Below are 14,387 nucleotides of genomic sequence, written 5' to 3' on the forward strand. Positions count from 1 at the left end.
GTGTTTGATTAAGTGTTAATTGATAAGTAATTGATTTGTTTGATTATAAGGACGCTTCAAGAGTTGGCTCGAACCTCTATTAGAACAGTTGTAACAAAACCCATGACAACTGTCGAATAAATATATTAAAAAGATTAATAATGTTTAAAGAAGAGAATCAATCCAGGACTCAATGGACAATGCAAATATATCAATCGTTTATATTGTATGAATTGGAGCTCCCATGTACGTGGTAAAGTTCTGATTGACGCACCCTGTATCCCAAGGACATGTTTAACTCTATAATAATCAAGATGAGTTTCACTTTGGTGAAGTTTAGTATATAAATACACAATATTATTTCAAAAACCATCTACGTGTAAATTTGTTATCTTTTTTGGGAAAGAGTCCTTTCGGGAAAGGGGTCATTGGGTAATGTGTCCAGTCACTGTTCTAGAACCTCAAAATTGATCAACCTATTGATGAAATTAACAACTCTATTATAAAAACCAATTTGAAATGGTTTAATGAATAATGTTGATATTGAATTTGCAGGGATGACTTTTTATAATTAAACCTTTTTTTTAAATGTTGATAAAAGTGACCCTTTACTACTTCCAATGATCTCATTCAGAACAAAAGCTTTAATAAAAAAATGTGAACGAAGTTGTCACTTTTTAATATGAAAACATCCTTCGTAGTAGTAGAAAAAAGGAAAAGGTGATAAAAGTTTATTGTGAAAAGTTTCATATTAGTTTTACGGTGTTACATACAAATTTACATTATTTTTTTCCTTAATCAGTGTCCTAAACTTTATTTAATTCAATATACATTAGCTCTTTCTAAGGTAAAAACAATTTAGGATAATTATTTGATAATAATTCCAGAGTTAGTAAGAATTTGACTATCTACTAACTGATTTCGGTTTTTCTTTTTTGGATGCAAGGTTATGATATACACTCAAACTATAATGTGTTAGTCATATACGTTCTCATTCCCTGAAATATAAAGTATAATGGGAATCGTGACCGGAAGTTCTGCCTTGGGAAGTTTCGCCCTACTTATACATTATAGCATAAATGTATCTCCCACAAATAATTTAAGGTCTTCCTTTACTTCAACTTGAAGCCCTTTGTAATTAATTATGAAATTTTGCCATTTCAGTAATTAATATGAAAGAATGTTTGTTTTTTATTATAATGAATTTGAACCGTTTGATTTTTTCTATTTTGAAATATAATAAATTGGAAAAAATGCACTTATTTTACACTTCTGAAATGCAAAAATGCATTACAAATGACTTCGAAGGGGGGGGGGCTAATTTTAAACCTTAAATTATATGTGGAAGATATATTTATGCTATAATATATGTTTGGGGGGGAGGGGGAACTTCCACAAGGCGAAACTTCTGTATGACGAAATTTCCCAGGGCAGAACTTCCCTGGGCGAAACTGCCCGGGGCGTGACATCCTAGAACCGATGGGGATAGTACTAAGAAATCCATTATATATAATGGATTTTTTTCCATGAATATTTATCTCATTGGCATTGAAAAGTCTTTACATGACGGTTGGACTGAACGATTCCATTTTTTTAAGCCCATTTTTAACAATTGCCCTTCCTGAGCCTGGTATATTTTGACATCAAAATTAGCGGAACTGAATAGACGAAACCAAAATTGTGCGTGTTTGGGTCTTAGATTATCAGGACCATTAATATTTTAAAAATTAACAACCCCTTGCCTAGTGTTTTCGTCGAAGATAAACTGTAGAATATAGCATATTTTCCCTTCTGAGGTGTCCATCTTTGACAACTTGTCAAACAAACTAAAGTCAACCATTCCCAAAACTGTCTAAAATTTTGTTCGTACGAAATTTTATCTTTTTAACGTCGTCATCATGCGTAAACCGATCCCACTGATACAATACGAGATACACATTACTAATGCCTTCCATTAAAAAAATAATGGATTTATTTATTACAACTATCATATTTTATAGACTAAAAAATAAAAATATAAAAAGTCGTTCTAATAACTATTTGTGAAGTGAAGTATGGAAAGACATAGTTGGCAAGATGAAAATAGAGCTACCTATTATTATATAAACTTAATAATATTAATAACATATGATGTACGTAATCTGTAACAATAAGTATACACACAATTTATAGTTCCTAGATGGGAAAAATAATGCAGACGAAGCAGAGATTTTTATCGAAAAAAAAGATTACGTAACCATCTTTGTATCAAAAGGCAATACGTATATTTCAAATGAGGCTCATCAGCACACTAAAAAGACCTTTCTAAGTTTTTAATACCATTTTGACTTTGTCATATAATATTAATAGGTTAAGGAAAAAGTAATTTCGTATTTTTTGCTTTATTTCAATGCTTTATAAGAAGTTCTGCAATCTTACGATATAAGCCAAGTATACCCCTTTCTGATCTAACTATTTGCCAATGGGAATCCAACTTCGTAATGCCCTTCTCGTAGAAGCCCTTGTCTCTTTTTGCAAAAAACTTGGATAACCAATTTTCATAAGCCTCTAATGGGTCCAAATTTTTAACCCCAAGCGCCTTGACCATAGACAAGAACAGATGGCAGTCACTTGGACTATAGTGTGGATACATAAGAACTTCCCATCTAAGCTCCCAGAGTTTCATCCACGTCATCAAAGATGTGTGCGGCTTGGCGTTATCTTGATGATATCTTGTTGTCTCATATTCACCAATGTAGGCTGTTTTTCTTTGATTGGCAGCTTCAAACGGTTGAGTTGTTCTCTGTGGAGGCAGAATTGAGCGGGACAAAAATTACTCTAACCATTGTTGTATATCACGAATCGAAAGAGTATCGGCCCCGTATCCATGCAATTTTTTTTGGTTGCTTTCGACGTTTTTTTTTTCTTTTCATGTTTTTAAAAGGTAAAATATAGCGAATTTCTTCCTTTGAGACTTCCATACTCGACGCACGATAATTCACGGTCAATTTGCAATACTGTACGAAAAGCGTTTGTTGTATACACCAGAGTGATGATACAGTTTCCCTCAAAGTTAGAATTCCTTGTCGGAATCAGCAGAACTTAATTTTGGTACTACTGCTTGGTAAGCAGAACACGAATATAAAATTTTAGCAAAATTGGTGAACATTTACCTCTAGCACAATTGCAATTTCTCAGCATGTAAGCAAAAATAAAAAATTGTATGTTATTTTGAAAGATGTTTTTCAATAAAATACATCTATGAACAAAAAAAAGATTATAATTTTTTTTTGTGACTATAATTTCCTTGATTGTAGAGAGAAATAAGTGATCGTCCCTTGGCCCTTATTAAATAGATTAGACATTTTTAAACTTCAGTACATAAAATAAGCAAAGGAAAACCTTTTTTCTTTATTGTTTTAATATAAAATAAATTTAGAATATCAATATTGTAATTATATTTTAACAAAAACATAATCACATTCAGAGGTACTCATAAAAGACGAATCATTTGTTACCGTGTTATAATTGTAGGTCGATGTTAGACTCAGAGTAGAATTGAAAAGCAACATAGGAGTTATTCCTGGGTGTGCTCCTTATTTTTTTCAATTCTTCCTTGTCATAGCTGATTGTAGCAGATCCAATGAGACGTCATGACAGTTAAGCTGCTGTCCTATAAAACATTCTTCAAATTGTCAGGGTTGCCATGTTGATTTTCGGTTTCATTTTTTTTTAACATGACCACAATACATATAGAGAACCAGTAATTTAGAATAAACGGAGTTTACATTTCTGAAAAGTTATTTTTTCTACTACAAAATACTTATTAAGTTCTAGATTTTGTTTTTCACCGGAGTTCGGTCTTTGGTTTCAACTCTATTGTCAACAACTAGCTAGAATGATCCATACTTCATATCTAGGAACGTAAATCGTAAATGTTTTCAGAATGAACAAAAAACAGAAAATTAACATAGTAAATCTGAATATGTGAAGATTGTTTTGGCGGATATTAGTTCAGCGGTTATGATGTTTTATTAGGTTAGCAACAATCAGGTCGATCTGTCATAAGACGAAGGATATACGCACAATTCCTACTTAGTATAGAGCAGTAATACAGACAGAAATTACAATAATGTCAATTCTTAATTCTACTCCGAATCCCAAAGGACATGCATTTTTTCCCCCCTAGTTAACACTCATTGTTACCTGAGTTTTTCTTGAGTACATGCACTAGTTATAACTTGCGCCTATATGCTCCCTTCTGAAAAAATAAATAATCAAGATAAAAGCTTTGGATAATAAAAAATCATTTGCCTTCTATAAAAACAAAAATAAGATAAATGTATATTAGAAAAACAGCAGCGTCCGCAGCAGGAGTATAGAGGGCCAGTAGCCATTCCTCCCCCCTCCCTTTTTGCTTTTAACAGGAAATTTTTGGTCTAGATGAAGAAATTACTCAAAAATACAAAAAAATTTAATATTTTAAATTTATTGGGAATAACTAAGAATTTATAAAATATTTTTTCAATAAACAATTTTTTCTTTGTGAATGCCTACTAATTTTTGATTTTTTTTTTGTTAATAGCTAAAGATTCTAGAATTTTTATTTAACATTTGAACTTTTTTTTCTAAAAATAGGTTGTTTTGAATTTAATTTTTGATTTTTTTTAATATTTTAAATTTTTTCGATTTTTATTTGCAAAAAGTTTTATCTTCTGTTAATAGCTATGATTTTTTTTAAAATTCAAAATAACTTAATATTTCAAAATTTTGTTGTGAATAGCTCCGGATTTTTAGAACTTTATTAAAAAAAATCCAATAAAGCCCCCCCCTCCAATGAAATATAAATCTATATATATATTAGCCTGCAAACGCCTTGAAAAACACTGCATGTACTAATTTTTGTATTTTTATGTTATATTAGTTGTCTTTTTAACTCTATTCTTTATATAACAAAATTGAATTAATTCGATTATTGGATGATACAAAGTTGAATCTACGTAAAAGTTACTCAAAACAAAATGTTAATGATATAAAGATCTATTAAAAAAACTAAAATCTAATGTTGATTCAATCTCTTTGGGTAAAATTATATTAGCAACACTGAAGGTTACTGATACATGCATACTGCAAACTTATGTATACTTTTATTATTAAGCTCATGTAAGTGCACATTGTATATGGGTATATTGTATATACACTTAATTACGTTAAATAAAAGTGTTTCTCCTTTTTACATAAAATTTAAATATAGATGCACACAGTGAATGAGAAAATATCTGCATTTAAAAGCGTTAATTAAATTCTCAAATTTTATATGTAGATACTAGTAATGTATCAAGTCATGGGTCTGAACCTGTTGGCAAACATTTAAAGTGAGAAAAGTGGGTTTCCACTAACTGGTTTTTTTGTTTTTTTGTAAATTGTTTTAGATTAATTTTTTATTTAATTTCAGGATTATATATAAAATTATTATAGCTTGGTTTTTGGATTGTTTTAGTTAATTTTTTATTTATTTCAAAAATTATTTCTAAAATCAAATAACAAATGTTAATTTTTTTGGAAAAATTTCAAAAATCTACAACTGTTAACAAAAAGTTACATTTTGTAGAAAGAAATATGAGAAATGAAATATTTTGAAAAATGAAATTTTTGAGAAAAAAAAATTTAAAAATTAAATTTTTAGATAAAGATATCAATAATAGTTAACACAAATAGTTAAATTTGTAAGAAAAATATAACAAATGATTTTTTTTTTTTTTAAATATTTAAAAAATATAATTTTTTTAGAAAAACAGTTAACTAATCCATAGCTATTCACAAAAAAATATTTTTTTCGGAACAAAATTCGAAATATTTAATCTAAAATATTAAAGAATAACCTTATTTTTGCATACAAAATTTTCATCCAGACCAAAAAAAAATGTAGTAAAAATTATCATTTGTATCGAAATGTCATTTCAAAAACAGAGGTCACCATGGAATGCATTTTCCTTAAACACCATCATTAAGATAATATTCTAAAAAAAAAAAAAAAAAAGAGGGGTTCAATGTTTTATTTTGACCGCAAGTCCTACCTAATCTTACTATCCTGAAATTGGAGACCGTAGAAGAGGAAAGTTGATACTCAATTATCACAGCCTTTTTATAAAAGAAAATGGTTGTGGCATGTGAGGTGATCCGACACAAGTATATAATATTAGAATAAGAGGACCTATTATCACTTTCGAGGATCATGAAAGTAGATGGAAGGTCTCCTTATGTAGAGGAGATTATTAGTTTGTATATTATAAGATATGTCGGGTTGGAGGATTGAGGGGTCATGGAGTCGATTCGTGGACTGAGACATGAGGTCAGAGATCATTAAATAAGCCATCATGACTTATTCTTTAAACTAAAATGAATAATTATACCCATTTAAATCCGTGTTTCTCAGTTTCTTCAAACATTTTTAACTTTTTTCTGCATCGATGAACTCGCCTAATGTGTGAATTCTTAATATTTTATAATTATTTACACATTCTAACACAGACAAAAAGTCGTAGTCCCTCACAAAATGATCTCCTCTGGACTCATCTCTCAGTCCACGGATCGACTTGAAGCTCCTCCCACATACTCCATAGGAGACAAACTCACAACTTCCTCCACATAATCAGACCTTCCATCTACTTTCATATCCTCCAAAGTGATAATTGGTCCTCTTATTGTAATATTATATTGTCTGAATATCTCCAAAAAGTCTAGATCCATCTCCTCCTACTACAAGAATATATTTTCACTTCGCCTGGGTAAATTATATTCTTGTTATAAAAAAGTTGTGACAATTGAATTTCAGCTTTCCATATACAAAGCCTTCAATTTCAAGATTGAAGGATAAAGTGTGAAACGAGGGCAAACCTATAATATGTACTCAAGAAGAGCAGTGAGCATATATAATTACAAAAATTTAGATGATAATTCGTTAAGCCCCGGGTTTGGTAAGACGTAAATAACCATAAAGTGGTTTGATGTATGGCAGATTGAGTAATTGTAATATTATAATGCTTACTCATACGCAGAGGTGTAGAAAATATGTTATAAAAGGTTGAAAAGACTTTATGTGGTTGCCAATCTGAAAAAGTTTTTATTTTATTTTCTAAAGCTGTCATCATTATTATTTAATTCTTGAAACAATGACATATAAGTATAGAGTAATAACAAATGCGTGTGCTCATGAAAAACGGAAAGTAAGGACGAGGGTTTACTCGGAAGTTATAATACATGGGTTGAAAAGTCCAAGTCTTTACACAGTGATGGTGGCGCTATTTTTCATAAATTTACCTCCTTTTCAGTCAGTACCAACCTTCAAAAACAGCTGACAAAATTTCATGGCAATCTATTATTTGGCTTGTGAGTTATTGAGACGCTACTTATGTTATTTCCAAATCAACCAAAAACCAAAACATCCATGATTTTTTTTTAAATTTTACACTATTTCTTGATATGGAAAAATACTGTTGAGGCTAAACAATGGCTTGAAATGTGTGTTATGGGGACTCTGCTTCAAAAAACGAATAATAAAAAAGCAAATTTTGAACGAAAAAAACGCGTGTTCATTGTTATTGCAGGGACTTTTCAGCACATGTATTATGTGTAAGTCTTGAAGCTAGACTTGAAGTAGAATTGATGATCAACATTGCAATAATTACAGCCTATATGCCTTTGCTATATATAGAGTGGGTTGGTCTTTATTTCCTACCTCTCAGAGTTGTTTGCAGGTGGTCCAATTCAACGTCATGGCAGCTAAAATACTCTCCACCAAAACATTCTTCAAATTATCAGTATTACCATGTTAATTTTATATTTTCGCTATTTTTATATACTGGCAGGACATCTGTTGCACCTTTGCTTATACTTAATTGGTGCAACTGTAACTGACCAATTAAAGACACATTTAAAACAACGTTCAGAGCCCGGAGTCAAAACTTAAGGATCCTTTACATCACTGATAGATATATTGAATTTAAATAAAGTATAAAAACAAATTTTTCTCACCCTGATATTCTTTTAAAAAATGTTTAATAAAAGTCCTCTGTCGTTCATCATAAAAAAAAATAGGATTTATTAAAATATGCAATGTAATCTAGTTTGAGAATACAATGACGTAGATAACGTTATAATAACATACTTTTTTAAAGTTCATTATGAACTAATACAAATATTGATCATAGTAACATACTCGTATATTTATGTATGTAAAGGTTGTCTTGATGTAATAGGTCTCCTCCACGAGTAGAACCATCTTTTCAACCCCATAACGTGTATAAAATAAGTGTGTTATATAAAGTAGTTGCGAGCCTCATTTAAAGAGACTCGGAGGAAATAGGTTACAAATTCAAGGCAAATACATACTTTCTTAGTAAATTCATTTGGAGACATTTAATTCCTATTTTGAAGAGGGATAATATTTGATGTCGCACGGTTGTCTCTAAATTAGTTAAAAGTATTAATGTATCATTATAGAAGGAAATCTGGGCTGTGGGTACTTTTAAATCTCTGTTCGTGGACATGTTTTTTATTAGGCAGTTTTTTAACTGGGTAAAACAGTAACCCAAAAATAAAACGTATTTACAGGGTGGACACTAAAGACAAAATATTGTAACATATATTTCAACTTATAAATTGTCAAAAATGGTTATTATAAAATATTTTTTGAAACAAAAATGAAAAGCAAACATGATTTTAAGTTTTGAAAGGTAATGAAGATTAACAAGCCCTTCATAAAAAACACTGTTGACCGATAGAAGGAAATATATAGTGAGAAAAATGTGATCGACTACGAATTGCCCGAACTACGTAGTACATCGAAATCATACGAGAGATTATTCCTTGAGATCCAAGGAGGAGCCTCCGTAAAATGGCCAGGGTGCTAAGCATTGGCCACACAACAATGAATAAACTTGTGGAGGAGGACCTGAATATATTCCCTTACCGTCATGAAAGAGAAAGTTCCATCTGTCAAAAACCAAAGACCCTCTCACACTAATTAGTGAATGTATTGTTGAAGCAAATAAAATATCAGAGATAAATAAAGTGTTAAAGCGAGGTTGCATTATATTCTAATAATCATTTTACTTTTTTTAATAATAAATTATTGGCTGTATCTTTGAAAACTACAAAATGGAAGCCAAAAGAATTCATGAGCTGGAAATGCTTAAGCCCCGGAAGACTTCAACTGAGGTTGAAAATGACCTTAGGATCAGCCAGATGGCTGTGTACAACATTAAAATGTTATTTTAAACCCAAGTAACAGTCGTCAGAATGTCTGGATAATGTCGGAAACGAGTATTCAGAATAAAAACCATAGTTAGGCGTGTCAAAAACAGTATTGCTAGAAATACGGTGAGGAGGATTCGTGATATGCCCAAGAAGATGTATGTGAACGAGTTTATGCACGGAAGCATCTTTAAAGATGACTTTGGTATAAAATCAAGAAGGAAGAAAAATCTTATAATAACGGCCATAAAGGATAAATGCTTGTGTTGAGCCAAGCTTCTTCTTTTTTTCTTTTCAATGTGGTGAAGAACATATGGCCTCACAGCTCCCTCCAATCTAAATCCTTTGGGTGATTCTACTTAGGCAAAGGTCAAAGGAGCTACCTGCAACAAACCTCACGGGTCTGTGATATCTTTGGAGTCTTCCATCAAAGCTGACTTTTCCTAAAACTACATCTGTAAGGTTTGTGTGGCCTTTGGGAGTAGAGCATAGGTCGTCATAGAGGGTTTAGGGACGCCATATTGAAAAAAAAATTATTTCAATTATAATAAACTTAATTTTGTTTTTACTACATTCACGAACTATTTTTTAATATAGTTTGAAAAGCAGTGTAAACTTTAATATTACACATGGGGTAAATGTCGTGCAATGACAAATTATTTTTTGTCCTGTTCAGACAAATGCCTGAAATTGGCCATGAAATTTTATGAGGTTATCTTTCTAATATGATTTACTGAAAATACCTATATCAAATAATAAATATTTAAAAATGTTTTAATTAATCTACATACGAATTTGGAACATAGTCAAATAAAAATTAAGCAAAAAAATTGTTGAAATGAAAAAGTAGTTGAACTTTATTTCGATTTTAACGAGAAAAATATATTTAATTTTGAAAACTTTAAACTACCATGTCATTGAAATTGATTTTATTGATTAAAATATATCCTTTTTTTTTTATTTTCCAAGTTTAATCCATTTGTGGAGATAAAAGAAATAGTGAAAAGTAGATTTATTTACAGCAAAATTTCATGCTGTTTTAAGAAAAGATTTCATATGAGATCACTCAATGTGATTCTTTTGAAATCTGGGTTTTCAAACATCCTTACAAATATAATTTTACTCTGTCGAAATATCAAAAACAACCTAGCCTGGGGCTTATTAAATCTTTTTTCTTTAAATACTCTGTTCAAATTATTATTTGGATCGGTTCGATGAATATAAATAATTATATCAGTAATTTATTATTTTGAAACGAAATATTTTATAATTCTTGTTTCATTAATGGGGTTCTACTTGGTAATCAAAAAAATATCGCAACAATTTCATTATTTTATGTACATTTTCGAAAATTAGTCCTCTGGAACGTAGTGCATCTTTGACATCCAATTTATTGCAACAGAATCGACAACAACAAAATACCACGTGATTGGCGGTATCAGAACCATTATCACTACTGACATTTACATCTGTCTGGCTTGAATTTTTGACTGTTTGAAGCAAAACTTAAGCTACAGCGTATTATTTCTTTGTGAATGTCCATCCTTCACGCGCATTCTATCAAAACTGAGTCAAACAATCACAAAACGGTCGCATTTTTTTATACAAAGTATTATCCTTTAAACGCCATTTAGTGTAAACTGATCAACCTTATATAACTCAAAATACACATTACTAAAGAATCCTATTGTAAATTTAGGATTCTTGTAAATACTCTTATTATATAAAGTATGTCCAAAAATTGATGGTGGTACTAAAAATATCTGTTTTATAGTAAAAAAAAAATTTTTTTGTCGTAATGAAATGAAATATGGCTGATACAATCATTAGGTAATATTGCATTATACATTAGTACAAAAGGGCTCAGAAAACACCACAGGATGTTAGTTGAAATTCAATATCCAAAATAGTGAGAGAGCACTCTTTGGAGACCAATGCCAAGGCTGTTGGCATAAAAGAAGGTGGATCAAGCCAGAGATACGTTGCTCAAAGGTTGCAAATTCCTCTCAGGACCATGGAGAATTTGTATAAGAAAAGGAAGATTTGCAAATCAGAAGAGTCGAGGAAGGAAGAAAAAATTAGCAAAGTTCCCAAACTGGTGATTTCAAAATTTTTGACCAAAAAGAGGCAATTCACAAGGAAACTTGCAACAAGATTGACTTCAAAATGGCTATCCAATATCCAAGTCATCTGTCCACAACTACCTGAGGCACTCTTTGAATGCATTGCCATGCACCCCAAACATTCTGAAACCAAAGGAAGGCTCGGCTTCAATTCTGTCGTGAGGGGAAACATTGGACTGCAGATGACTGGAAATGTATCCTCTTCAGTGATGAAAGTCCATTTGAGCTATTTCATGCCTCAAATCCCCAAACAGATCGGATTTGGGCAAGAGATAATGGAGATGTGGAAGACAATCCAAATGTGAAATTTCCTCTGAAAATTCAGGTTTGGGCCATTATCAGCCACCAGGCAGTGTCAGATCGTCACTTGATTCCACGAAACCAAACTGTGACAGCCAAGTACTACGTAACAGAGATCTTCAGCAAGTCTCTGATGTCAGCTTTGTCTCGTACTGAAGAAACTGGACCTCCTTTGAAGAGGAAAATGTTGTCTTTCACATCCAGAGCCATTTTCCAGCAGGATGGTGCCACTGCTCATCACTCCAAAAAGGCACAAACGTAGTGTTCAGACAACTTGGATTCTTTCTGGGGCAAAGGCACATGCCATGCCAACAGTCCTGCTTTGTCTCCCATTGAAAATTTGTGAGCCTTGATCCAGAGGGAACTCTTTGAAAATGCACCAGCAACTTCAGAGGATGAACCTAAAAAAACTGACAAAAGCTTGGTAAAAAATTTCTTTAGATACATTAAATAATCTGTATGAAGGGATGCCAAATTGCATAAAAAATGTATTAAGCTTAAAAGTCGTCATTTTGGGAACTAAATACAGTTTTTCGCCCAAAAACCACTGGTTTAGATTATTTCATTATTTATTTAAAAACCACCATCCAATTTTGGTCATACTGTAAAAATATAGTAAGTTCGTATGGGTAACTATCTAACAAAAACGACCGTATGTAGCTAGCTCAGCACGTATTATTCAAAAACAAAAGGGGGAACAAATACAGGTGTGTGCGTCTAAAACTGAACACTCCCTTAAATTTTACGCAATGCATATATTCGTGATTTTATTAAGTTGAAACCGGTTTATACTTGGAGCCAAGGGTCTTGACTAGTTATAAACAAAACTCCAGCAAAATCTAAATAGCAACAGTGAAACAACAGCCGATAATATGGAGAGATGTCGAGTCACAATTTTGGAACTTTCTGCGCGGGGAAAAACTCCCACTGAAATTGCCAAGGTTCTGAACTGCAGAACAGCATGGTAGGCAAAGGGGCTCCTGAGGTGAGCACAAAATCTAAGTCAAGGCTTCCAAGGTCGGATGAAATGGTTGCTGCCGTAAAAAAGTCTGTCGAAGACAAGAGAGGCAAGGTCACCGTCAGCGGCCCCTCCTGGGAGTTCAACTTCAGCAGAAGGAGCATGGACCGGCTAGTTAGGAAATATCTTGGCCTTAAGGTCTGCAAGAGAACCTCTCGTGAAGCCCTCAAGCCTGTAGACAAGGAAAAACGCCTAAAAATTAAAGGAGTGTTCAGTTATAGACGCACACACCTATATAAAAACAACCTTTTTAATTCATAGGGAAAAATTTATCCATGAGCACAAATAAAGGGTTAAGAACACATTTATAAAAATTAAAGCACCGTTTGTTAGCTATGATTTCATACGCATATCAATGATATACGATAGCCCATTGCGACGCTATAGTCAAAAGAATACAAACAATCACGTTTTTTTGCCATTTTTTAAAAGCCACCAACAATAAATTTTCAAGGTGCATGCAATAGGCATAGCCACGGTACAAAACTCCATTGTTTGGTATATTCAATTACTATAGAACTTGGAGAAATGTTAAATAGGCTTGAAAAAAATGTTAAAATTTGAACAGGTCTAATGTACATACACTCAAAATACGTTTGTTGGAGAAAGAACAAGTTAAGGTATGTAAAGATTTTTCTAGAGAGAAGCACTTTATAAGCAAATATATTTTTTCTCATCCTTTTCTTTTTGAAAGGATTTGAGATGGAAAAAAACCACTTGGGAAATGAGTGGTAAAAATATTTTAACAAGAAAAAGAAAATGCCATCAAATTTAGGTTTTTCTATATATGTATTAAAATTTTATGTCAAATTGTAATACAGTTTGTATGTATTTATTTACCTATTATTTATGTACAACATGGGGATCCAGAATTGAAATAGCCTATAATCACCACATTATCCTTGTTATTATTGATTACGAGGATTTATTACGCAATTAAGCCAAAAAAGCCCAACTCTTTAAGTTTAAAAAGGTCTTAGCATCAACAAAAAGGGCAAGGCCCCTGCAATGTTTTTATGCCGGTGTATGTATGGAAAAGACTATAGTGACTGTTGGCATCTCCATTCGGACCGCATAAAGTCCATTACAAGCCTGTACACTTAAGGAGAACCAATACTTTTGCAGCAACAACATGACTAATTTCTGGCTTGCCTTCATGTGACCCTCCAACAGCACTAATCCCAACCCTCTTGACTTTGAAATTGTAAGTGACATGGAAAGTAAAGTGTGTTCACCTGTCATCTAAATTTGGATTCGCTCCGAGCTGCAATCGTGACAGAGTTGTAGTAATGTCTACGGACTTTCTCTTCAAGAGCTGCCAGTCTGTTAACTGACCTTTCAAAGCTGATGTTGCATGTAAAAGAGGACACATTTTATAAAAATATACCGAAATTTAATAATTACATTTGTGATAAAATATATTGCAACAAAATTAAGTTTATTTCCACTGAGTTATAACTGAAACTAATATTTATTATTAAATATGGCATCCCTTACCCTCAATGACAGCTTCTACCCTCTTTCTGAACGCTGCACAAATCTTACGGATTTCCTTAGTTGATAAAGTTAGTATAATGGACCAAGTGATAATTATTTTTATTTTTTTTCAATTTGAAGTCAAGTCTTGAGCATAAAGATTTTTGTTATTTTTATATTGGCCATATCAAGTGGAAATAAATTAAATAACTGCATAAGTACACATTCTTATATGTTCATTTTGATACACGAGAAAA

This window comes from Lepeophtheirus salmonis, chromosome 10, assembly GCF_016086655.4.
Source record: "Lepeophtheirus salmonis chromosome 10, UVic_Lsal_1.4, whole genome shotgun sequence".
Classification (NCBI taxonomy): domain Eukaryota; kingdom Metazoa; phylum Arthropoda; class Copepoda; order Siphonostomatoida; family Caligidae; genus Lepeophtheirus; species Lepeophtheirus salmonis.